At 54.3% G+C, this 26935-nt stretch overlaps 1 protein-coding gene across 1 annotated transcript in view; it reads right to left on the minus strand.

The window, feature by feature from the left end:
• The window catches only part of RAP1GAP (RAP1 GTPase activating protein), a 98027-nt gene extending 71643 nt beyond the window's left edge, over positions 1 to 26384 (minus strand). The window contains exon 1 of the mRNA XM_077837107.1: positions 26313 to 26384. The gene's annotated coding sequence lies outside the window, so the exon portion shown is untranslated. The remainder of the gene's footprint in view (positions 1 to 26312) is intronic.
• Between the last annotated feature and the right edge of the window lie 551 nt (positions 26385 to 26935).

Below are 26935 nucleotides of genomic sequence, written 5' to 3' on the forward strand. Positions count from 1 at the left end.
ACTCAGCGGTTGGGGAAGGGATGGGGACCTGCTCCTCTCGCTGGCTGGGTCTGAGACCGCAGCCTTTCTCAGCTGTGTCCCTGGGCGCTCCCTCCCCACCGGGGTGGGGTCCTGTGCCTCTGGCAAGGTACCCTCCCCAAAGTCAGGGCATAGTGCCCCTTGCTGGCTCTGGCTATGGGTCACAACCAGGGTGCCCTGGGGATTGCTCGGCCAGTCCTCCAGGTCACCCCCATCAAAACCTCAATGGGCAAATGGTGGTACACCCCCATGTCTTCGGGGCCCTCCTTGGCCCCCCATTTCAGATGTACCCTCACCATGCTTAGTTTGAATGGGGTCCTGCTCACACCCATCAGGGTCAGGTAGGTGTTGGGTGTGACAAAGTGGGACTGTTCTTAATGTTTCCTCTGAATAGTGTGGGGGTGCCTCAGTTTCCCCTAGGCTGTTCTTAAGTATCTAGGGGGTGGGGTAAGGGTGTATGATCATTGCAGAACCCTAGAGGGCAGGTGTGTGCAGGAGTCTGGACACAGAGAATGGCCGACACCCTGTTTCCTGGCAACTGATAGCCTGGCCCTTCCCCCCTGCAAGGTGAGAGCTAAAGGGTTGGAGAACAAAGGAATCCGGTGACCTCCTGGCCCAGGAAAGGGACAAAGCCCAGGGGAGGTGGGGCTGGAGGGAGTTTTCAGTTTGGGCTGGCTGGGACATGGAGTGAAGTGCAGAAGTGGTTGTCTGGCTCACTGCCCCCCAAAATGGACCCAGCTGAGGGGTCCTGTTCTCTGCACCTACAAGCTCTGTTTTAGACCATGATCCTGTCGTTTAATAAACCTCTGTTTTACTGTCTGGCTGAGAGTCACGTCTGACTGCGGAGTTGGGGGGCAGGACCCTCTGGCTTCCCCAGGACCCTGCCTGGGTGGACTTGCTGTGGGAAGCGCACGGAGGGGCAGAGGATGCTGAATGCTCCAAGGTCAGACCCAGGAAGATGGAAGTTGTGTGAGCTGTGTGTCCTGAAGACTGGCTGCTCACAGAAAGGAGACTTCCCCAGAGTCCTGACTGGCTTCATGGGGAGCAGTTCCAGAGCATCACCCAGGGACTCTGTGACATTGGGCACCACCCAATCTGGGGCCACAACCTCTGACCGGGCCAGCATCACCCGTGTTCCAGTATCCATTGACCTTCCTCCTAGCCACCTCCAGGGGAACAAGGCACTTGCTCTGCAGGGACAGCCCTGCACCCACTTTGTAAACTGAGAACCCTAAGTCCGGAGCATCCAGCCCTCCAGATGAGCTGGTCTGGGGCCCTCCTCCCCCTGAGCAGTTGGTAAGCTGCCAGCCCCCCTTGTCTGGGAAGGCTGCCCCTCATCCGGCTGGGTCCCTACCCAGTTAACTCTGTGTGGGTTCGGTCTGCTCAGTCTGTCCTTGAGCCTGGGGCACTGGGTCCATATGTGGCCTCTCATGTCCCGTTGGTCCCATCGAGCCGGTCGGTTGGTCCTGATGCCGGATGTTCCCCTTTGGAGGGGGTTCTATGTGTTCCCCCTTTGGGAGGTCCCATGGTGATGCTCTCACTGCATCAGGGTGGGCCTGATCCTTTGGGACTCCTCCCTGCAATCCCTGACCGGCTGTTCACAAACTCATCAGCCAGCTGCCCCGCGTGTCGCGGGTTCTCTGGCTTCTTGTCCTCCAACCATAGCCTCAGGTCGGATGGGCACCACTCATACAGTTGCTCCAGTACCATCAGTTTAACCAGGTCCTCCTTCATCTGGGCCCCATCTGCCCACTTGAGGGCTTATCCCTCCATGCGGGTTACCAGTTCCAAATATGTGACCTCAGGGGTTTTATACTGATTCTGGAACCTTTCCTGATACATCTCGGGAGTCAGCCCAAACTTGTGTAGCAGGGCCTTTTTGAATAGTTCATAGTCCCTTTTCTCCGCCCCTTCCATTCGGCTGTACATCGCCACGGCTTTGGGGTCCAGTAAGGGGGTGAGAAACTGGAACCTGCCTGCAGGAGCAACCTGGTGCAACTCACTGGCTATCTCAAAGGCTATCAGGAATTCATTTATGTCCTCCCCTTCCTTACGATGGGTCAGGATGCACTTATCTAAGTTCCATGCCATCCTGGTTCCCCCATCACTCACTGCAGCCGGAGCCTCGCTGCTCCTCAGCTTGGCCAACTCCAGCTCATGCTGCCACTGCTTTTCCCACTCCTCCAGCTCATGCTGATGCTGCCTTTCACGGTCCTCTCGCTCCTTCTCTCAATCTTCCAGCTCTCTCAGAGAATCAGAGAATATCAGGGTTGGAAGGGACTTCAAGAAGTCATCTAGTCCAACCCCCTGCTCAAAGCAGGACCAATCCCCAACTAAATCATCCCAGCAAGGGCTTAGTCAAGCCTGACCTTAAAAACCTCAAAGGAAGGAGATTCCACCACCTCCCTAGGTAACGTATTCCAGTGCTTCACCGCCCTCCTAGTGAAAAAGTTTTTCCTAATATCCAACCTAAACCAGTTTTATCTCCCTCTCCCATTCCAGCCGCCTCAGCTCCAGGGTGGGGAGCTCCACCAGGAGGATCCCCTGCTGCAGGGGTTAGGGTGCCCTCGGTATTAGCAGGGCTCCTCCCAGCCCCTCCCCTAGGCATAGGTAGGAGGGGTCTCAGGATGCCCTCAGTAGCAGTCTGACCCCTCCCAGCCAGGTCAGGCACTGGGGCCTGCCTTGCATCTGCCAGGCTGCTTCCCTCAGAGACAGAGATCGGTTCCTCTGAGTGATCTTCCTCCTCCAGCTGGGCAATCAGCTGTTCTTTGGTGAGCCTCCCAATGCGCAGCCCCCTCTGCCTGCACAGCTCCACCAGGTTGCTCTTAAGGTGCTTATTATACATCTTCCAGCTGGCCACTTGCAGGCCTGTGTGCTCGCAACTCCCCACAGTTTCCAGGAGGAACCCCTAGGGTTCCAGCCCTTCTCCAGGTCACCACCTCCCTCCCAGGGTCAAGCCGCAGACTCCTCCACCACTGAGACTTCTCACCGTAGTGCCCAAGGGGACCCTGTTATTGCAACAGTCCTTCTCACTGGTCACACACTCCCAGGGGATAAGCGTAGCTCCTCCGCCCCCCGAAACCACTCCTCTCTGAATCTTCAGCACGCCTGGTCCCTGTCAATTCCCCTTCATTTACTACTCCCCAGTCACTTACTGCAGAAAGCGCCGTCCACAGGGTGCAGTAGATCCCACCTGTGCCACCAACTGTCACGGAGTGAGGGGGAGTCAGGGCCCTGCACCCCCACTTCCTGCGGTTCACCATGACTCTCAGCCAGTCAGTAGAATAGAAGGTTTATTAGAGACGACAGGAACACAGTTCAAACCAGAGCTTGCAGGCATAAACAGGATCCCTTAGTCAGGCCCTTCTGGGGGACAGGGAGATTAGACCCCAGCCTTGGGGCTCCCTCCTCTTCCCCAGCCAATTCCCCAAAACTGGAAACCCCTCCAAGCATCTCCCCCAGCCTCCCCCCAGCTCCTCCTCCAGCCTTTGTCCAGTTTCCCAGGCAGAAGGTGTCACCCTGCCCCAAACCTCCTCCTGGCTCAGGTTACAGGCTCAGGTATCTTCCCTCAAGAGAAGTCTCCCATCCCCAATGAAACTCCCCTGCAACATTCCCAGGTCAAATCCGCCCCACTCCCTGCTGCGTCACGGGGCAGGAGGGCGGCAACTTTCTCAGTATTACTGCTCAGGTGTCATGTGAATAGCAGACTAAGGCTGCTTTTACACACAGCCCTCGGCACCGGGGAGCAGCACCCACTAGGCCAGTGGTTTTCAGACTGCGGGTCGTGACCCAGTACTGGGTCGTGGAATGGAAGGCACTGGGTCGCGGCAGCTCTGGTCAGCACTGCCGACCGGGCCATTAAAGGTCCCATCAGCAGTGCTGCCCGGCTAAAGCAGGCTTGTCCCTACCTGTTCTGACACCGTGCTATGCCCCGAAAGTGGCCAGCAGCAGGTCCAGTGCCTAGGCGGGGGGACCACGGGGCTCCGTGCACTGCCCCCACCCCAAGGACTGGCTCCGCACTCCCATTGGCTGGTTCCCAGCCAATGGGAACTGGGAGGGGAGGGCAGTGCCTGTGGGGGAGAGTCACATGGAGCCACTTGTGTTTCTCCACCTAGGAGCTGGACCTGCTGCTGGCTGCTTCCAGGGTGCAGCGTGGTCTGCGGTGGCAGGACAGGCAGGGAGCCTGCCTTAGCATCCTCACTGTGTCGCTGACTGGGAGCCACCCAAGGTAATCCCGTGCCCCATCCCCACACCCCAATCCCCAGCCCCAGCCCAGAGCCCCCTCCCACACCCTGAACCACTCATTCCCGGCCCCACCCCACAGCCCTCACCCCCACACCCCAACCCTGACCCCCTCCCAAACCCTAAACCCCTCATCCTCAGCTCCGTTGGGTCGCGGGCATTAACAATTTTCTTCAACTGGGTCACCAGAAAAAAAGTTTGAAAGCCACTGCACTAGGTCAGCCAGCCACCAGTGTTCCCTCACCCGTCCCACCCCACTGATCCAGAGCCAGGCCCCGCCCCTCGAGAGTTAGGATGCTCTAGTGCCCCTGCCAGAGTCTTAGAGCTAGGAGCCCAAGGTCATCATCTCAGCTCTCCGCTGACGTGGGTGACATGCAGCCTTCTGTGCCTCAGTTTCCCCTCTCAGGTAAAGGGACCGATTGCAAAGTGCTCTGGGATCCTCTGGTGGCAGGTGCTATAGCAACAGGAGGTGCATCCTAGGCGCCAGGGCAGCTCTCGGCCTCCTCAAGTGCACCACACGCAGTGGCTTATGCTTTTGCTACTGGCACCTGCTAGGCGAGCTGGGCCGCCAGCTCCAGCTGTAGGGACTCGTGCTTTCAGATCTGAGGTCTGCACTCAGCCTCCGCCCATGACACCCAACGGTGGCCTGTCCCATGCTGGCGTGGCTGACACAAGCAGCAGTACGCGAGGGCTTGTCGGAGCCTTTCTGTGGCTGGGATTGTAAGAGCCAGGCTGGCCCTGCCCCACCTTGTTGTCCCCAGCTGCCCGGAGCATCAGTGATGACTCATGCTACCCCGTGTCTCTGCTTAGCTCAGGATCCAGCGGTGTTTGCTCTGCCAGGGGAGCTCCACTCTGTTGACTCTGGCATCTGCTCAAGGCTTGGCAGCCACGACCCAGCCTGGAAGTGACGGGGGTCTCACCAAACGAAACAAAAATCTCTTTCCCCTCTCGGCAGCTTGCTTGAATCGCGCCTGACGTGCAGGCAGCCAGCCCGCCCACGCGTGTGGAGTCCAGACAGGGCTTCCCGATGGGGTGACAAGGCAGCACAGGCTGGGTGTGTGGGCCGGACAGCCAGAGAGTGACCCAGCTACACTGTGCTGTAAACCAGGGCTCAGACTGCGGCTTGTGCCAAACCCCCTCTCGTCCACACACAAATCTGTCTAACTCAGGAAGCGAGAGCCAGGGGGACTCACAGGGTCAGAGCCCAAGTCCTGCTGCGACTTGGGTCCAAGTCCTGCCTTTGCGCAGTGTGGTCACAGCTCGAGCCGCAACCCGGAGTCAGAAGGTCTGCACAGTGCAGTGTGGATGCATTCACATGGCTCAGACCCGTGTCCTGCTGTTGTAAGCCCAGCTTTACAATGCACTGTGGACACTCAAGCGCGGGCCTGGAAACTGAATCCACAAGACCCAGTTTCTGATGCAGTGTGGATCCAGCAGCCACAACAGAGAATCCCCTGGGCAGACATCACAGCCCTGGGGTTTCATTTCCAGCTGTCACTGGAAGTCCCATCCCCAAGTCCCATCCCCACACTGCTCCTACCCCCTGTCTGTGTGGATTGGAAGCCCTGTGGGGCAGGGACAGCCCAGCAAAAGGAGCCTTGGCTCTTGGCAGGGACCTCTGGGCACCCCTGCAACATAAGTCATTCCGAATACTTCGAATCAGAGGCAGCAGCTGTTTGGATTACAGTCTCTTTAAGGGAAGTGGCCGGCAGTAGTTGTGTGCTATTAGCCAGGTGAGGGTAATTATAGCAATTAGCAGGCTGCAGGAATGAACTTCCTGCCTGCGAGACATGGCGACCAGAGCCAATGTGTTTCACTGGCACAAATGAAAGGGAAACACAGGTCCCCTGGCTAGTCTGGTGCTGCTTGTGACAGATGGAGCCAGAGAACAAAGCCACAGGAACTGCAGTGACTCAAGGTATCACATATAGCCCGTGTGCGTCGTGATACCACGTCAGAAATAGCAGCAGGTTATCGCAGTACATCCGACAGTGCTTTATACAGGTATACACAGGATCCCTTTCACCCCCTCTGGGGAGGAACGCAGCAGCCTCTCTTGACAAAACTGCACAACATTTTAGGAGAGGCAGGGAAGGAGAACACCACCTCCAATTAAACTGAAGGAATGTAGGTAGGAAGAACGTAGTTACTACTGCCACCTGCAGTGTGTCCAGGACACCGGCAATAACGATCCAGTTTATGTGAATAGTCCCGTGGGATCTTTGATACCAAGTGCTCAGTGCTTTGGTTCTGCAGGCACTTTAACAGGGCTGAACATAAATGCCTATATCTAGCAACAAAGAATGCCGGTCACACTTAGAGAATGGAGGCTTGATCCCGGGCAGCAGTGACTCTGAAAATAATCTGGGGTCATGGTCACCAGTGCCGGAACCGGGGCGGAGGGCGGGACAGTGGGCCATGGCCTCCCACTTTTTAATAAAAGAAACGTATGTGCTCTCTGTGGGATATTTAAGTATTAATTCCTCCACCACTTTGACCTTGGCCCCTCAACTTCTGCAAAGGTTCCAGCACCCAAATGGCCATTGTCTCCCCAGCCCTTTAAAACCTGGCTGGGAGGGAGCATGCAATGACCTGGCCCAGTTGGTTGGCACCAAGGTCCCGCTTTGCACTGAGCCACATACCAGCATCCGGTCTCTTATACAGGCTGTTGGGACAGGTCTGGGGATCTGGAAGGGCCAAGCCATTGTAGGGGAGGGGTTTGGGGATTTAGGGGGTCAGGCCATTGAGGGGAGCTTAGTCCCGCACTCTTGCAGTCCTTCCGGTGCCTGTGATCATGGGGGATGATCAGCTGAACATGAGCTGCCAGTGTGATGCTGTGGCTAAAAGGGGCTAAAGCAATCCATGGACGCCTAAACAGGGGAATGTCTAGTATGACATTTTCCTCTCTGCTTGGCACTGGGGCACCTGCTGCTGGCATCCTGGCTCCAGTCCTGGTGCCACAGCTCAAGGAGGATGCTGATAAACTGGAGGGGGTCAGAGAAGAGCCAGGGGAATGATTAAAGGGTTAGAAAACCAGTGACTGACTCACGGAGCTCCATCCATTTACCCTAACAAAAAGAAGGTTCGGGGGTGACTTGATCCCAGCCTGTAAGTACTTATGTGGGGAACAAATATTTCATAAGGGGCTCGTCAGTCTGGCAGTGACAGGTCTGACCCGACCCAGTGGCTGGTAGCTGAAGTTAGACACATTCAGACTAAGGTGGACATTTTTACCAGTGACAATAATTAACCAATGGACCAATTCACCGGGGTCATGATGGATTCTCCATCCCTGACCATTCTCAAAGCTCTGCCCTAGGGATTACTGTGGGCAGGTCTCTGGCCGGGGCTATCTGGGGTCACACTAGATGGGCACAAGGGTCCCTCCTGGCCTTGGAAGCTATAAGCAAAGGGCAGCGACCCAATGCTAACTGAAAGGGAAGAGTGCCCTCTACTGAATCATCACCTATGTCTCCGCAGCAACCTCAAGTTTTCTTGGTCTCCCATCCTAGTACCAGCCTGGCATGAGATCGGCAGGGCCACAGGCCAATGGGCTCGGCGGGGGGGTGGGGGGGCAGGGCTGGTCTTGACTGCAAGCACGTTAGGCAGCTGGAACGGCTAGTGCATGTGATGTTGGAAGGACTGGGATTGGGGATGAGAAGGGTTCAGGTTAGAGCTGTGGTGGTCAAAGATTTGGGGAGGGCTAAGAGGGGATGATTCTTTCAAGCAGAGAGCAAGAAACTGCCCTAGTATCTGTCATTCCATCTAAATCAGCGATTCTCAAACCAGGGGGTGGGCTTGGCAAGGTAGGCGTGGGAACGTGGCAAGGGAGGCATGAGTTGTGTGCCTTTTTTTTTTTTAAGTGCTCTGGCTCTCAGCCCCGGGTGGCTGGGCTCGTGCAGAAGGAATGTGCACACCAGGGAGGTGGGGATAAAGGAGACAGCTGGAACCCCACCACCCAGGCTCAGGCTCTACTTCCCCTCCCCGCCTCAATTCCTCACCAGGAGGCAGCGGGGTTCTGCTGTCAGCGGGGTTCTGCTGTCAGCCGGGTGGGAGGGGGGGGCAGCACGGAAGTAAAGGTGGCAATGGGGACTAAGTCTGCTGTGAAAAGTGATACTGATGAATATTGCTTTTCACATTGCCACCCTTTCTTCTGTGCTACTGCTCGCACAATGCTGCCTTCAGAGCTGGGTGCCCAGCCAGCAGCCGCTGCTCTCCTCTCTGCCTTCAGAGCTGGGTGCCCAGCCAGCAGCCACTGCTCTCCTCTCTGCCTTCAGAGCTGGGTGCCCAGCCAGCAGCCGCTGCTCTCCTCTCTGCCTTCAGAGCTGGGTGGCAGTATATGTACTTGGGTGGGGTGGAGTGTAAACAAGTGCAAAGAATGGGGGCTTGGTCAAATAAGTTTGTCACTTAGACCAGTGTTCTCAATAGATAAGCACATCAGCTGGATGGTTCTGCTAAAATGATTGGCAAGAAGAAGTTAAAAATGTTGGCATGTAAACTGACACCGCTAGGTTTCAGAGTCAACACCCCATTCAGGATTAAGGATTGCAGCATCTTGACTTTGGCCTTGTCTACACTACAAAATTAGGTTGATTTTATAGAAGTCGATTTTTAGAAACTGATTTTATACAGTCAATTGCGTATGTCCACACTAAGCGCATTAAGTCGGCGGAGTGAATCCTCACTACCGTGGCTAGTATCAACTTACAGAGCAGTGCATGATGGGTAGCTATCCCACAGTTCCCGAAGTCTCTGCTGCCCATTGGAATTCTGGGTTAAGCTCCCAATGCCTGATGGGGGAAAAACATTGTTGCGGGTGGTTTGGGGTACATGTCGTCAGGCCCTCCTCCCTCCCTTCCTCCATGAAAACAATGGCAGACAATCGTTTCGTGCCTTTTTTCCTGGGTTACCCATGCAGATGCCATACCACAGCAAGCATGGAACCCGCTCAGCTCACCGTCACTGTACATCTCCTGGGTGCTGCTGGCAGATGTGGTACTGCATTGCTACACAGCAGCAGCTCCTTGCATTCGCGGCAGATGGTGCAGTAGGACTGATAGCCGATGTACATCTCCTGGATACTCCTGGCAGACCTCAGTGAGGTCGATCAGAGGCTCTTGGACAGACATAGCTATCCTCCTCTTAGAGCACCAAATGGGAGCCAGCAACTCCAGGTCATTCTCTTCTTTAACTTTCATCTTATGGGGATTCAGTCCTGCCTAAAATATCATGCGAGCTGGAGGCTTCTGCCTCAGGTTGCTTTCCCAGCCGGCAGCACTGCGTGGTCACACCTACCCCAGCCTGTCCCTTGCTCCCATGGCTCATGAAGCCTGGACAGTAGTAAGGAGTAGGTCAACTATAGGCTGAGTAAATGCAGACTGGTGGTCGAATGTGCCTTTGGATGTTTAAAAGCTCACTGATGCTGTTTGCTGACTAGGTCAGACCTCAGCGCAACCAACATTCCCATTGTTATTGCTGCTTGCTGTGTGCTCCATAATATCTGCGAGAATAAGGGGGAGACATTTATGGTGGGGTGGAAGGTTGAATCAAATCGCCTGGCATCCGATTTTGAGCAGCCAGACACCAGGGTGATTAGAAGAGCACAGCAAGGCGTGCTGCGCATCAGAGAGGCTTTGAAAATCAGTTTCATGACTAGTCAGGCTTCAGTGTGACAGTAGTGTGCGTTTCTCCTTGATGCAAACCCACCCCCTTTGTTGATTTTAATTCCCTGTAAACCAACCACCCTCCTGCTTTGAAATAAAGTAACTATTATTTTGAAACCATGCATTGTTTCTTTATTAATCTTTTAAAAAATGAGATAATGGACAAGGTTGCCCGGGTGGGGTGGGGGAGCAGGGAAGGACAATGCCACATTGCTTATTGTAGCCACATTAAAAATCAAACGTGACAGCCTTCTGTTGCTTGGGCCATCCTCTGGAGTGGAGTGGCTGGGTGCCCGGAGGTCCCCGCGTGTTCTTGGGCATCTGGGTGAGGAGGATATGTAAAATGGGGAGGAGGGGAGGCGGTTATACAGTGGATGCAGCGGGAGTCTATGCTCATGTTGGCTTTCCTGCAGCTCCAACAGATGCTTCATCATGTCCGTTTGCTCCCACATTCACCTCAGCATCGCATCCTGCCTCCACTCTTCATGCTCACTTAATTCTTTCCTGGCCTCTGCCATTGAATGCCTCCATGCATTAAGCTGTGCCCTATCAGTGGGGGAGGACTGCATGAGCTCAGAAAACATGTCATTGCGAGTGCATTTTTTTTGCCTTCTAATCTGGGATAACCTCAGGGACGAAGATGACAGGGGGAGCGTAGAAACAGCCTACGCTCTACGATTCTGGAGGCACTACATGGTCACCTGTGCTGCTGAGTGCTGCTGAGTTCGCCACGCTGACCAAACAGGAAATGAAATTCAAAAGTTCCCGGGGCTTTTCCTGTGTACCTGGCTAGTGCATCAGAGTTCAAAGTGCTGTCCAGAGCTGTCACAATAGAGCACTCTGGGATCGCTCCTGGAGGCCAATACCGTCAATTTGCATCCACACTACCCCAAATTTGACCCAGCAAGGTCAATTTTAGCACTACTCCCCTCATCAGGGAGGAGTACAGAAGTCGATTTTAAGAGCCCTTTAGGTCGACGGAACGGAGTTGGTTGTGTGGACACAGTCATTTTTAAATTGACCTAACGCAGCTAAATTCAACCTAACCCTGTAGTGTAGACCAGGCCTTTGTGTGTAATCATAGAATCAGAGAATATCAGGGTTGGAAGGGACCTCAGGAGGTCATCTAGTCCAACCCCCTGCTCAAAGCAGGACCAAGCCTCAACTAAATCATCCCAGCCAGGGCTTTGTCAAGCCTGACCTTACAAACCTCGAAAAAGGAGATTCCACCACCTCCCTAGGTAATGCATTCCAGTGCTTCACCACGCTCCTAGTGATGTATTGGTTGGTCAGCCCACACTGCAAGGATAATGGATCTACTAACGATGGCTCTATTACAGCCAGTCTCCTTTAGTTCAAGTGTCAGCTGCCTGCATTTTTGGAGCTGTAGGTCCAAGGTTCTAAACCTGGCTCCCTAGAAGCATTCGTGACTTATAGCATCATCATTTCTTGTCTGTAGCCATGAATGTGTTCCACTGGGTATTGTGGACCAGGGGTGGGCAAACTTTTTGGCCTGAGGGCCACATCAAGGTGCGAAACTGTATGGAGGGCCAGGTAGGGAAGGCTGTGCCACCCAGACAGCTTGGCCCCCCACCCCCTATTTGCCCTTTCCCACTTCCCGCCCCCTGACTGCCCCCTCAGAACCCCCGACCCATCCAACCCCCCCGCTCCTTGTCCCCTGACTGCCCCCTCCTGGGACCCCCCTCCCCAAACTGCCCCCCAGGACCCCACCCCCTATCTAGCCCCTCTGCTCCCTGTTCCCCTGGGACTGCCCTGATCTATCCAACCCCCTGTACCCTGACCCCTGACCAAACCAGAACCTCCGCCCCGTCCAACCGCCCCCTGCTCCCTGTCCCCTGACTGCCCCTGGGATCCCCCACCCCTAACTGTCCCCTGCTCCCAGTCCCCTGACTGCCCCCCCGGGACCCCTACCCAACCCCCCCCCACTGCACGCTTGCCAGGGCAGGAGCTCGCAGCCCCGCTGTCTGCGCGGTGGTGTGGATGCAGGGGAGGTGGAACAGTGGGGGAGGGGATGGGGCAAGCCTCCTGGGCCAGGAGCTCAGGGGCTGGGCAGGATGGTCCCACAGGCCAAATGTGGCCCACAGGCCATGGTTAGCCCACCTCTGCTGTAGACTGTTACCAAACTCATTCCCATCCGATGAACCCCAGGTGAAATGAGCTGGGGGTGTCAATGCAGTCCCTAGAAAGGTAGCATCCACATCCCTTCAGCTGCCCCCATTTTCATAAGCATCCTCAGCAATTAGGACCTGAATGGACCCTAGAGTCTGAGCCCTCCACTCTTGGTTCGTAGGGTTGTTCATGAGGCACAATGGCTGGGGCAGGGAGTGCCTGGGGGCTCTTGATCTGCAGCCAGGCAGTTTGTAGAATGAGTGCCCAGCCTTCACCCCAGCACCTTTCCTCAGCACACACCGCGCTTGGATCCTCAGCTGGTACGAACCCATGTTCCTCCACTGTCTCAGGGTCATAAAGGACTTTCCTCCCGGGTCAAATTGGTAGCACCCTGGGGGAGGGGTCATCTTCCTCTGCAATATGGGGGTGCAGATCACCCACTGGGACCAGCTGGGTAGGTCTCAGCTAATTCATTTCCTGCAATTGTTGGGGCCTTGAGCATTGCGTTACCGAGGGAGGCGGTGGAATCTCCTTCCTTAGAGGTTTTTAAGGCCCGGCTTGACAAAGCCCTGGCTGGGATGATTTAGTTGGGGATTGGTCCTGCTTTGAGTGGGGGGTGGGACTAGATGACCTCCTGAGGTCCCTTCCAGCCTTGGTATTCTGTGATTCTGTGACCGGTGACCTCTTGCTCTCTCCTGGGCTCTGCCAGTGGGTCACAGCAGTTTAGTTTCCTGAGGGCTGAAAGGTTTTAGTCTAACCCAAGTTATGAGGCTCAGTATCAGGTGACAGTGAAATTTAAGGGCCTGTGACACACAGGAGGTCAGACTAGATCGGGTCGGGGAACATTCTTTCCACTGACCCACAGGGAAATCAGTTGCAGGCCACATACTGTGCAGCCGGGGGGCGGGGGGGGGGGGGCGCAGAGGCTCAGGGCTTCCCCTAGGCTCCGGAGTGGGGCCAGGAAGGAGAGGATCAGGGTGCAGGAGGGGGCTCCAGGCTGGGGCACAGGTTTGGAGTGCGGGACGAGGTTCAGGCTCTGGGAGGGGCTCAGGGCTGGGGCACGGGTGAGGGTGGGGGTACGGGATCTGGGAGGGAGTTAGGGTTTGGGAGGGGGTTCCAACCTGGGGCAGGGGGTTCGGGGTGCGGGCTCTGGCCGGGTGGCGCTTACCTTAGGTGGCTCCCAGTCAGTGGCACTATGGGGCTAAGGCAGGCTCCCTGCCTGCCCTGGGTCCATGCTGCTCCTAGAAGGGGCCTCCATGTCGGGCCCCTAGGTGGAGGAGCCAGGGAGCCCACAGGCACCACCCCTGCAGCTCCCATTGGACATGGTTCCCAGCCAATGAGAGCTGCGGAGCTGGTGCTGGGGTGGGGGCAGCACACGGACCTTCCCTGATCATCCCTGCACCTAGGGGCCACAGGGACAGGCCAGCCGCTCCCGGGAGCTGACCAGACTTTTAATGGCCTGCCAACCCCAGCTTCTTCCCGCAGCAGGGTGAGTTCGCACTCACGGCTCCAGCCCCGTGTTTGGGCGCTGAAGCTCAGGGCTTCTGGCCCACAGCACGGAGACTTACCGTGGGCCAGATGAAATGAAGAAGGGGGTTGGATCCGGCCTGCAGGTTGTAGGTTCCCCACCCCTGGACTAGACGATCACATGTTCCCTTCTAGCCCTAGGCACCAGCACTGTGGTCTCACCCCTGGGGAGGATCTGAGCCATGACAGTTTCATTGTGTTTTAAAAGGGCCATTTCCCTAGTGAAATATGGTGGTGCACAGTGTGAGCCAAATGCTAATAAATTGCCCACTCGTATCCAGCGCCATCAGCAGAACATAGGAATGGCCACACTGGGTCAGACCAAAGGTCCATCTAGCCCAGTATCCTGTCTTCTGACAGTGGCCAGTGCCAGGTGCCCCAGAAGAAATGAACAGAACCGGTAATCATCAAGTGATCCACCCCCTGTCCCTCATTCCCAGCTTCTGCCAAACAGAGGCTAGGGACACCATCCCTGCCTGCCCGTCCTGGCTAATAGCCATTGATGGACCTATCCTCCATGAATTTATCTAGTTCTTTTTTGAACCCTGTTATGGTCTTGGCTTTCACAACATCCTCTGGCAAGGAGTTCCACAAGTTGACTGTGCATTGTGTGAAGAAATACTTCCTTTTATTTGTTTTAAACCTGCTACCTATTAATTTCATTTGGTGACCCCTAGTTCTTGTGTTATGAGAAGTAGTAAACAACACTTCCTTATCTACTTTCTCTACACCAGTCATGATTTCATAGGCCTCTATCACATCCCCCCTTAGCCGTCTCTTTTCCAAGCTGAAAAGTCCCAGTCTTTTTAATCTCTCCTCATATGGAAGCCATTCCAGACCCCTCATCATTTCTGTTGCCCTTTTCTGAACCTTTTCCAGTGTATGTTTTTTGAGATGGGGCGACCACATCTGCATGCAGTACTCAAGATGAGGATGTACCATGGATTTATACAGAGGCAATATGATATTTTCTGTCTTATTCTCTCTCCCCTTCTTCATGATTCCCCCCACAACATTCTGTTCTCTTTTTTGACTGCTGCTGCACATTGAGTGGATGTTTTCAGAGAACTATCCACAGTGACTCCAAGATCTCTTTCTTGAGTGGAAACAGCTAATTTAGACCCCATCAGACGCTCATCGGATACTCATTTAGACACTCATCAAAGCAGACAGTTGCTCCGAGGAAGCCTGTGGATTAGACTCATCTCGGAGCTGCACCAGCCAGACCCCAGGAGTTTTGAACCAAACTGCCAGCCACACAGCAAGCAACCGAGAGGCAGACGTCATGACTCAGATCTTGGAGTGGACCTGACTCGAGCACTGCCGTCACTCTCCCTGGGGCTGGTGACTGCTCCTGGCAGGTTCCTCTGTTGTCTAATGTTGCTGCTAGTGAGGCGTTCTAGTCCTCAGCTTCCTTGTTAAACATGCCCAGCATGTGGAAAGAACCTGTTCCCCAGTGCTGCCCAGGCTGGTACTGGAACTCCCTGGTGAGTGTGTGGTACAGGCGCCCTTTGCGCTCACCCACCTCCTTTCACCTGCTGAGTTCATTCCTCTAGCCCCAAGCTCAGATGTGGCCCAGCTGGAGGTCACATCGCTGAGCCACCTGCAGCACACATAGTGCAGACTCCTCTGCAGCCACCTTCACCTGGATTATGGGGCTGTGTGGTTCAGAGGCTACGATTAAGAGAATCAAAGAATATCAGGGTTGGAAGGGACCTCAGGAGGTCATCTAGTCCAACCCCCTGCTCAAAGCAGGACCAACCCCAACTAAATCATCTCAGCCAGGGCTTTGTCAAGCCTGACCTTAAAAACTTCTAAGGAAGGAGATTCCACCACCTCCCTAGGTAACACATTCCAATGCTTTACCACCCTCCGAGTGAAAAAGTTTTTCCTAATATCCAACCTAAAACTCCCCCACTGCAACTTGAGACCATTACTCCTCGTTCTGTCATCTGCTACCACTGAGAACAGTGTAGAGCCATCCTCTTTGGAACCCCCTTTCAGGTAGTTGAAAGCAGCTATCAAATCCCCCTCATTCATCTCTTCCGCAGACTAAACAATCCCAGTTCCCTCAGCCTCTCCTCATAAGTCATGTGTTCCAGTCCCCTAATCATTTTTGTTGCCCTTCGCTGGACTCTCTCCAATTTATCCACATCCTTCTTGTAGTGTGGGGCCCAAAACTGGACACAGTACTCCAGATGAGGCCTCACCAATGTCGAATAGAGGGCAACGATCACGTCCCTCGACCTGCTGGCAATGCCCCTACATATACATCCCAAAATGCCATTGGCCTTCTTGGCAACAAGGGCACACTGTTGACTCATATCCAGCTTCTCATCGACTGTAACCCCTAGGTCCTTTTCTGCAGAACTGCTGCCTAGCCATTCGGTCCTGTGACAAAGCTCTGTCCTTCCCTCCGTGGGTCCCGCGTTTCTTGGCGGATTTTGCTAGCCTCAGAGGCTCACTGTGACCCTCCATGTAACCCTTCTTTCTCTAGAGACAAGGGTCACAGTCTACTGAACCATTTTCATCATTAGCCAACGAGGGAGGAGAGGAGAAATTATCCTTCTTTGCACAGTCTCTGTTGTCTCCCAGTCTCAGTGATTAATCAGGGGGCAAAGGTGGGGGGGAGCCCGGGCCCACCCTCTACTCCGGGCTCCAGCCCAGGGACCCTAATAGTATCAGCTATGGTAGCTGACCTTTTAGAAACATGACATGTACAATTCCCTGGGCTACTTTCCCCACAGCAACCTTCACTTCCTCAAGCTCCACTTCACCCTTACCTCAGGGCCTCCTTTCTTGTGCCTGATGTGGTGTGTACTACTCAGCCTCTCCAACAGCACAACTTCCTCCCACAGATCCTGACATGCACACCCACCTGACTAACTGGGAGGCTTCTAACTAGTTTCAGCCAGCCCCTGATTGGCTTCAGGTGTCCCAATCAACCTAGCCTTCTCCCTGCCTTCTGGAAAGTTCTTAATTGGCCCCAGGTGTCTTAATTGACCTGGAGCAGCTTCCATTTCACTTAACCTGGTACCAGTGATTTGTTTAGCCTGGAGCTAATATATCTATCTCCCACTACTTTTCTATAGCCATCTGGCCTTGCCCCGTCACATATCCTCCCTCCCCACCCCCCCACTCAACACCATAGAGCTAGGCAACTTGGGACGCCAGGCAGTATGCTCGTGAAAGACCATCAGCATGACCATGGTGGCATGCAGCCCTGTGCCGTATGTGGAACTGGAATGGTTGGAGGGATAAGAACCACCTGGTGACCCTTGCATTCTTTTCCTTATTCCGCTGCATCCACTGGAGGGGTGCATGGTCCGTCACAAGAGTAAATTGCCGGCCTAAGAGGTAATAATGCAGTGTCTCCATAGCCCATTTGACAGCAAGGCATTCTCTCTCAACTACTGCGTATTTCTGTTCTCTTGGGAGAATCTGTCTGCTTAGGTAGAGGATTGGGTGTTCCTCTTCTCCCACCATTTGCAACAGAACTGCTCCCAACCCCACCTCGGAAGCATCTGTTTGTAAAATAAATTCCCTGTTAAAGTCTGGGGCTATGAGTACGGGGTCATTACAGAGGGCCGTCTGATGGTCTGTAAATGCCCCCTCTGCTGCGTCAGTCCACTTTACCATGCCTGGACCTCGGGCCTTCACCAGGTCCATTAGGGGACTTGCCCTAGTGCCCTAGAAGTGGGGAATAAACCGTCGGTAGTAGCCTACCATGCCTAGGAACGCACAGGCCTGCTTCTTTCGGGTCGGCTGGGGCCAGTTTTGAATTGCCTCTAGCTTATTCATTTGGGGCTTCACTATGCCCCTTCCACAATATATCCCAGATACTTAGCCTCTGCTAGCCCTAAGGCGCATTTAGCGGGATTAGCAGTGAGGCCAGCCCGCCTTAAGGTGCGCAGTACTGCCTCAACTTTCTCCAAGTGGGTTCCCCAGTCTGGCGTATGGATGATGACATCATCTAGGTATGCAGCTGCATAACTAGTATGGGGGCGCAGCAGCTTATCCATGAGGCGCTGGAATGTGGCTGGAGCCCCATGTAGCCCAAAAGGGAGGACGGTGTACTGGAATAGCCCATCTGGGGTGGAGAATGCTGTCTTTTCTTTAGCTTCTTTGGTCAGAGGAATCTGCCAGTACCCTTTTGTCAGATCCAGTGTAGTGAAGAATTGGGAACTACCCCGTCGGTCAACCAGTTCGTCGATGCGTGGTATGGGGTATGCATCAAACTGGGATATTTCATTCAGTCGGTGAAAGTCATTACAGAATCTCATGGTACCGTCAGGTTTAGGCATTAGAACAATTGGACTGGACCACTGACTGTAAGATTCTTCAATAACCCCTAATTCTAACATTTTCTTTACTTCGGCCTTGATTTCTTCTCTTTTGGCTGCTGGGATTCGGTAGGGTCTCAATGTTACCTTGGCTCCGGGGATCATGTGGATATGGTGATAGGTCTCAGTCGTCCGCCCTGGTTTTGTAGAGAACACATCTCTGTTGCGATTAATCATGTCGGCTGCCTCGATCTTTTGGATCGGTGTCAAGTCGGATGATATCCTCACTTGCTCGTGTAAGTTATCCTCCTGGGGAAGGGTCTCCTGCATGACTAAGCATGCCTCTCGATTGTGCCAAGGTTTTAGACGATTGATGTGGTAAATTTGCTCCGATTTTCAGCGGCCTGGCTGCCGCACCTTACAGTTCACCTCTCCCACGGCTTCAATTATTTCGTAGGGTCCCTGCCACTGGGCCAACAGTTTACTTTCTGCTGTGGGCACCAGTACCATCACCCGATCCCCTGGTTGGAACCGTCGAAGCTTCGCTTGGTGGTTATAATGGGTTCGTTGGGTCTCCTGTGCTCTCTCCAAGTGCTCCCATACAATGGGGGTAACTCGGGCTATCCGATCTCTCATCTGCAGTAAAACATGCTCAACTATGTTCCTTCCGGGATTTGGCTCCTCTTCCCAGGCTTCTCTGGCTGAATCCAATGTGCCCTGAGGGTGGCGCCCATATAGGAGTTTGAATGGAGAGAAACCCGTGGAGGTTCCTCCGGATGGCGAACATGAGGTAAGGCAATAGGGTATCCCAATCTTTCCCATCCCGGCTCACCACTTTCCTGATCATGGCCTTGAGGGTCCTATTGAACCTTTCCGCAAGGCCCTCTGTTTGTGGGTGACAGAGGTCCGTAGGGCTTGTACATGGAGCAATGAACAGAGATCTTTCATCAACTTGGACATGAAAGGTGTCCCTTGATCAGTCAATATCTCCTTGGGTAGCCCAACCCGGGCAAAGATCTGTACTAGCTCCTTAGCTGTTATCTTGGAAGCTGTGTTGTGCAGGAGAACAGCTTCCGGGTACCGGGTTGCATAGTCCAGTACAACAAGCACATGTTGGTGGCCCTGAGCTGTCTTCTCTAGGGGCCCTACCAGATCCATGGCTATCCATTCGACAGGAACCTCTATTATTGGAAGAGGTATCAAAGGAGCCCGCAAGTGCGGGCGAGGGCTATGTAACTGACACTCTGGACAAGAGGTACAGTATCGCCGGACATCTTCATGTATTCCTGGCCAGAAGAACCTCTGCAGGATCCGTGCCTGGGTTTTCTCTACCCCTAGGTGTCCTCCAAACAGGTGACTGGGAGAGACTCAATATGGCTTTTTGATGTTTTTGTGGCACCAGAAGTTGTTGTATCTCTTGCTCCTGCATTTGCACCACGCGGTACAGGAGATCTTTCTTCACTATAAAGTAAGGTCTGGGACCTTCCCATCCATGGATATCCCATCGATCTCTGCCACCTCTTTCCTGGCGTTATCATATCTGGGGTCCTCCGCCTGGTCCCGCCCAAAAGTCTCTCTCCCGGGACTAACCTGCCCAAGCTCCCAGGGGCCGGCTTCTGCTTCTTCCAGTGGCTCGCCGCCATCATGGCTGGGGACAGCTTCTGGCTCACCTTCTGTGGTGGAAGTTTCTCTGTTGGCTGCTTGCATCCATCGGCCTATGAGGGAGGTCTTCTGGCCCTGGGTCAGGATCCGGGATCCCAAGGCCTTCACAGCCTTCCTCTCTTTTTTTGTCTTCTGGGTCTTTCGGGGGGCCGAGAACAGATCCTGAGAAATCTCAGCGAACATTGGGGGCTGACATTCCCCCGGTGACAAGCTGCTGTCCTCAGCGTCCCCACCTCCCTCCAGCCTCTCCAGGGGGAGTAAATTATCAAACCCTGGATAGCCCCTCCCAATGACCACAGGATATGGGAGTTTAGGAACTACGCCCACGGTCACCTCCTCTCTCTCCACTGGGATGGTGGGGTAATGGCTCACGGCCCCAGGCATGCACCTCACTGCTACGCGTTTGGCTTGTAACAGCTGACTATTTTTTACCAGCTTACCCGATATGAGGGTGATCGCACTCCCAGAGTCCACAAACACTGTAGTCTCTGCTCCATTTATCCTCACTGTCCTGGTGTAATTATGCGGGGCTAATGCGACCCCCGCGAGGTGGATAAAGGAGCATGGGACCTCCCAATCCCCCAAGTTACATTGCATAGACTCCTCAGTGCTGGGACACTGTGCTGCTATGTGTCCCCACTCCCCACATGCATAACATCTATAATTGCTTTTAATCACCCCCCTATCCTGGGGGTTAGGGGTTTAGTCCGGGGGTTCCCCCCACTCAGGCCAATCCCTTCCTTCTGGGGTCCCCGCTGGTTTTCGGCCCCCCCGCCTTCTTCCACCTACGACTCCCCAGGGGTTTGGCTGCCCAACCTTCCAGGGTCAGGGTCGGGTGCTTGCTTCGAAAGGGGCCTTCCTTGGGTAGTCGGGTCAGTTCCCTGGCTGTCATCCATCTTTCTACCAGTGTGATCATCTCGTCGTACGTGGATGGATCATTCTGGCCTACCCATTTGCAGAGATCTGGCGGCAGTCCCCGCATGTCATGGTCGATGACCAAGGTCTCCAAAATCTCCTCCAGCCTGCACAGCTCGGGCTGTAACCACTTCTGTGCGAGGTGTATGAGGTTGAATAGCTGGGACCTCGGGGGTTTGTTCTCCTGGTATTTCCACTCATGGAACCTCTGGGCCCTTACCACTGCTGTTATCCCTGATCGTGCTAGGATCTCTGCCTTCAGAAAGGTATAGTCAGTGGCATCCATGGCAGGCAAGTCAAAGTAGGCCTTCTGGGCCTCTCCACACAAAAAAGGGGCGAGAATGCTGGCCCACTGCTCCTGGGGCCACGCCTCACGCTGAGCAGTCCTTTTGAATGAGAGGAGATATGCCTCTACGTCATCTCCTGATGTCATCTTTGGCAGACAACCAGTGGCCCTCAGGGTTCACGTCCCGTCGGACCCCCGGGCCTCGGTGGGGAGGATCTTCAGCTGGTCCACCGCCTCTCTCAAGAGGGCACGATCTTGGGTCGCCTGGCTCATCAGTAATTGATTGGTTTCCTGCTGTACCCGCATAGACTCCTGTTGTGCCATTGCCTGAACCCGGGTGGCCTCCTGCTGGGCTGCCGTGGCTTGTACCAGAGCTCTTACCACCTCCTCCATTGTGGAACAAAGCAAACAAACAAAAACCAAAAAAAAAAAAAAAAATCCAAAACCCCAGTGCACTTTTTTTTAAACCTCTTTCTTCCGCCACACTGTGAACGAAATCCCACTTCTTACACCAGTTGTGACAAAGCTCTGTCCTTGCCTCCGTGGGTCCCGTCTTTCCTGGAGGATTTCGCTAGCCTCAGAGGCTCACTGTGACCCTCCATGTAACCCTTCTTTCTCTGGAGACAAGGGTCACAGTCTACTGAGCTATTTTCATCATAAGCCAGCAAGGGAGGTGAGGAGAAGTTATCCTTCTTTGCACAGTCTCTGTTGTCTCCCAGTCTCAGTGATTAATCAGGGGGCAAAGGTGGGGGGGAGCCCGGGCCCACCCTCTACTCCGGGCTCCAGCCCAGGGACCCTAATAGTATCAGCTATGGTAGCTGACCTTTTAGAAACATGACATGTACAATTCCCTGGGCTACTTCCCCCATAGCAGCCCTCATTTCCTTAAGCTCCACTTCACCCTTACCACAGGGCCTCCTTTCTTGTGCCTGATGTGGTGTGTACTACTCAGCCTCTCCAACAGCACAACTTCCTCCCACAGATCCTGACATGCACATGCACCTGAAGTGGTTCGGGACTATTTAGAAAAGTTGGACGAGCACAAGTCCATGGGGCCAGATGCGCTGCATCCAAGAGTGCTAAAGGAGTTGGCGGATGTGATTGCAGAGCCATTGGCCATTATCTTTGAAAACTCATGGCAATCGGGGGAAGTCCCGGACGACTGGAAAAAAGCTAATGTAGTGCCCATCTTTAAAAAAGGGAAGAAGGAGGATCCTGGGAACTACAGGCCAGTCAGCCTCACCTCGGGTCCCTGGAAAAATCATGGAACAGGTCCGCAAGGAATCAATCCTGAAGCACTTAGAGGAGAGGAAAGTGATCAGGAACAGTCAGCATGGATTCACCAAGGGAAAGTCATGCCTGACTAAACTAATTGCCTTCTATGATGAGATAACTGGCTCTGTGGATGAGGGGAAAGCGGTGGACGTGTTGTTCCTTGACTTTAGCAAAGCTTTTGATACGGTCTCCCACAGTATTCTCGCCAGCAAGTGAAAGAAGTATGGGCTGAATGAATGGACTACAAGGTGGATAGAAAGTTGGCTAGATTGTCGGGCTCAACGGCTAATGATCAATGGCTCCATGTCTAGTTGGCAGCCGGTATCAAGTGGAGTGCCCCAAGGGTTGGTCCTGGGGCCAGTTTTGTTCAATATCTTCATAAATGATCTGGAGGATGGTGTGGATTGCACCCTCAGCAAGTTTGCAGATGACACTAAACTGGGAGGAGAGGTACGGAGGGTAGGGATAGAATAATGAGGGACCCAGACAAATTAGAGGATTGGGCCAAAAGAAATCTGATGAGGTTCAACAAGGACAAGTGCAGACTCCTGCACTTAGGACGGAAGAATCCCATGCACCGCTACAGACTAGGGACCGAATGGCTCGGCAGCAGTTCTGCAGAAAAGGACCTAGGGGTTACAGTGGACAAGAAGCTGGATATGAGTCAACAATGTGCCCTTGTTGCCAAGAAGGCCAATGGCATTTTGGGATGTATATGAAGGGGCATTGCCAGCAGATGAAGGGATGTGATCGTTCCCCTCTATTTGACATTGGTGAGGCCTCATCTGGAGTACTGTGTCCAGTTTTGGGCCCCACACTACAAGAAGGATGTGGAAAAATTGGAAAGCATCCAGCAGAGGGCAACAAAAATTATTAGGGGACTGGAACACATGACTTATGAGGAGAGGCTGAGGGAACTGGGGATGTTTAGTCTGCGGAAGAGAAGAATGAGGGGGATTTGATAGCTGCTTTCAACTACCTGAAAGGGGGTTCCAAAGAGGATGGCTCTAGACTGTTCTCAATGGTAGCTGATGACAGATCAAGGAGTAATGGTCTCAAGTTGCAGTGGGGGAGGTTTAGGTTGGATATTAGGAAAAACTTTTTCACTAGGAGGGTGGTGAAACACTGGAATGCGTTACCTAGGGAGGTGGTGGAATCTCCTTCCTTAGATATTTTTAAGATCAGGCTTGACAAAGCCCTGGCTGGGATGATTTAGTTGGGGCTTGGTCCTGCTTTGAGCAGGGGGTTGGACTAGATGACCTCCTGAGGTCCTTTCCAACCCTGATATTCTATGATTCTATGATGCATCCGGCACCAGCCACTGTCGGCAGACAGGACACTGGGCTAGATGGACCATTGGTCTGACCCACTATGGCTGTTCTTATGGGTGAGCAAATATCTTTTAATGGACTGTCTTCTATTGGTGAGCGAGACAAGCTTTCGAGCTTACACAGAACTCTGGAAAACATACTCTTATGTTACGTTAACCTACAGCCTCAAATCAGCAAGTCCAGACAACCCATACTAGGAGTGTAGGGGGAGAGAGAGGACAGACCTTGTGAACCTCTGCCAACAAGATCTGAAACATCACCGAGAGCTGAAGTGGGCCCAGGTGGTTAAGAGGGAAGCAAACCTGATACTGATCTTCTGAAAGCAATCCTGGCAATTCTCATTGCATAAGACTAACTATAGTCCTGAGTCAAAGAAAGATTAGGAGAAAAAAAATGAGCACTAAACAGTCAATAAGAGTCTTTCTATTTGCTTCAAGGCCCTTTGAGTCTGGCCCCAGGGGAGAAACAGACCCAGGAGCAATTAGCATCCTGAGGGTATACAGATGAAAACCTGCCAGTAAAGAAAACCAACCCGAGTGGCTGCAGGACTTACAGAGGGTATCCAGGCTGAGGACTGGCTGGGCCTGGATCCCTTAAGAGCAGCTGTGGATTTCCTCAGAACTCTGGCTACTCTGGTCTCCCTAAACTTCACTCCACAATTAACCCAAAAGGAGTCAGAGAGATCAGAACCCTGGGTGTGGCAGATGCAGGCTGCCATTTGGAGTTGGCAGGGGCACTGACCCTGACCATAGTGGGCGACACCTTGGGGTGTGAGAGGACAGCAAAGCAGAGTGGGGCTTAGAACATGATGTGGCAGGGAAATGGGCAATGGGCTTCTGGGTCACGTCCTCTGATACATCATTTCAGCCAACAAGGAGGGACCAGTGCCCTTGTCTACAGCTCTCCTGCAGTCACCCTGGGTCTCTGAGGACATAGCACCAAAGGGAGGGACCCTGCCCTGTCAGGAGCTGGGCTTGGTGATGGGTGTGTGCCATCTCTGATGCTCATCCTCGCCCCCTGCCCTGGCACCCACTCTATGAGCCAGGCTGGTGAAGCAGGGACAGGGCAGGTCCAGGGCTGGCTGGCAAGGGCCAGAACCCTCTGCCCTCTAGGCAGGCCCCAGCACCAGGCAGAGCTGCAGGCTCCCACCTCTGCCCTGCACTCATTTCCCTTTCAAATACTGCATGGGGGATCAGCTGGGGCAAATGGGGAGGGCCTGGGCATGAAGAGGGAAGGAGGGGCCTGAAGAAAGGGAGCCAGGGAGTGGCATGACGAGGCTGTGGGGGGAGAGGGGAGGGAGCCTTAGGCAATGCTGGATTCAAGATCAGCTCAGGGACCTGGACTCAACTATACATGGAGCTCTGCTGGCCAGCAGTGTGTGTCTGACGCGAGTACGAGGCACTCTCGGGCTCCAGGCTGGGCAGGGGGTCTGGAGTGAGGTTCAGCCCCATGAGAAACCAACTACTCCTGAATTAATCTGGCATCCCCGAGCCCCCAAGCCACCCCACATACTGGCACAGCGGAGTGGTGCCAGGACACAGCAGCACATGTGAGGGTGCACCCCCTGTCTTCACAATCACAAACCAGCGTGCACAGCCCCAGCGTCCACAAAAGACCCTACAATAACAAACCGGAACGCCTAGCCCATCATTCACAAGAGACCCTAAAATAACAAGGCAGGATGCATTGTGGGCAACCCTACAATAACAAACCGGAAGGTATAGCTCTAACGTTCTCCAATGACCCTATAATAACAAAGCTGCAGAGCACCCATTAACAACCTACAGCCAAACGCCAGTCCCGCATCCCAGCCATCCCACCAGCGCACTCTTCAGAAGGAAGAAGCCGGGCCAGATCCCCCTCCTGTCACTCTGCTGACCCTAACAGGGTTACCCCAGACCTGAATCTGGCCCACTGTGTTTTGGGGGCATTCACCTACTGTGAGACAGCAGGGACTGAGTGGGGAGGATTGACCTAGGAATGTGGCAGGGGAGTTTACTGGGACTGTCTGATCGGTGATGAGATAGCAGGGGGTGGCTTCACTGGCTGTCACCTGAGCCGGGAGGGGGGTTGGGTCCAGGTGACACCTTCTGCCCGGGAAACTGGACAAAGGCAGGAGGAGGAGCTGGGGGGAGGCTGGGGGAATTGGCTGGAGGGGGTTTCATTTTTGGAGTGGGCTGGGGAAGAGGAGGGAGCCCCCTCCAAAAGGACCTGACTAAGGGGTCCTGTTTATGCCTAACCTCTGGTCTGGACTATGTTCCTGTCGTTTCTAATAAACCTTCTGTTCTACTGGGTGGCTGAGAGTCACGGTGAATGGCAGGAAGTGGGGTTGCAGGGTCCTGAGTCCCCCAGCCTCCGTGACACCTAGCCAGTGTGGGGGAAGTGCCTTGGAACAAAATCCCCAGCAGGACACTAGAATGCAAGTCTGCAAACACAACCTTTCCTTGCTGCCCAGCGTGAGCCCAGCCCCAGCACCACCTGCAGAAGCTGGCACAAGTCCTGGAGTGGAGCGACCCCAGCTAGAGGGAGCTTGGCTCTGTTGCACCAGTGCAGAGGGGAGCTGGCAGCTACCTCCTCAGACTGCCCAGGCTGCAGAGACCTACCCAGGACACCTTCACCCGTGGTACACACATCCACTAATCAAAGGCCCCAGGCAGCAGCTCAGTATCGAGACCCTCCAACAAATAGAAACTGAGGCACAGAGCAGGCAGGGATGTGCCCAAGCTCACGAGTCAGACGCAGGGCTGGGAGTGCAACCTCAGAGTCCTGACTCCAGGCCTCCTGCTTAGGCCACTATATCCCACTGCCTACCATGGCAAGCGCTCCCCCTGCAGAGCCAGCAGCTGGGGTGTCCCCGCCCAGGGCCTGTCTGCAGCCACGGCCCCCGGCTTGGTCACTGCTGCAGGGACCCACGCAGCAGTGTGTCCCAGGGGACTCGGGAAGGTGCCGTGACGTGGGGGGGTACAGAGAGGACTCTTACCTTGGGGTGTGGGGGAGCAGAGCCCACCCAGGGCAGCTCTATGGTGTGTGAGACACACTGGCTTGGCCCATGGTTCTTCCTGAAAGAGAAGAAACCCGCATATTACAGCTGGCCCCATGGCTGTGACCTCTCCAGCTGGGCTGGAGCCGGAGGGGCCGGGAGGAGAGAGGCCAGCAGTGGGGATCCCAAAGGAGTCAAGGAAAGGGTAGTCCTGGGGACCCACCAGGTGCCGCTCAGCTGCCACATCAGAGGGGAGACGCAGCCTGGTAACGCGTCCAGGAGAGACGCGGCGCTGGAGGGGCCCACCAGGAGCTGGCTTCCGGTCACTTGCTTTTCATGAAGATCCCCAGGAAAGTGCAGCAGCAGCAAGCTGGACCGGATAAGTTACAAACACGCTACTGAAGCAGCCAGTGGAGAGCGCAGCTGCTCCATGGACTGCAACAGATGCTCCAACTTCTGCACCTGGTACCTTGCGTCTGGCTAGTGGACTGCAACCTGCGTTCCCCCATCCCTCAAACCTGGCCAGGGCCACGCAGAGAGCTACTGAATTGCCACCCTCAGGAGCAGCAACAGCAGTTGCCTCGCTGCGAAGGAGACTGCGTTATTATCCAGGCAGCTGGCAC

This window comes from Eretmochelys imbricata, chromosome 18 (genome assembly GCF_965152235.1).
Source record: "Eretmochelys imbricata isolate rEreImb1 chromosome 18, rEreImb1.hap1, whole genome shotgun sequence".
NCBI classification, from domain to species: Eukaryota; Metazoa; Chordata; order Testudines; family Cheloniidae; genus Eretmochelys; species Eretmochelys imbricata.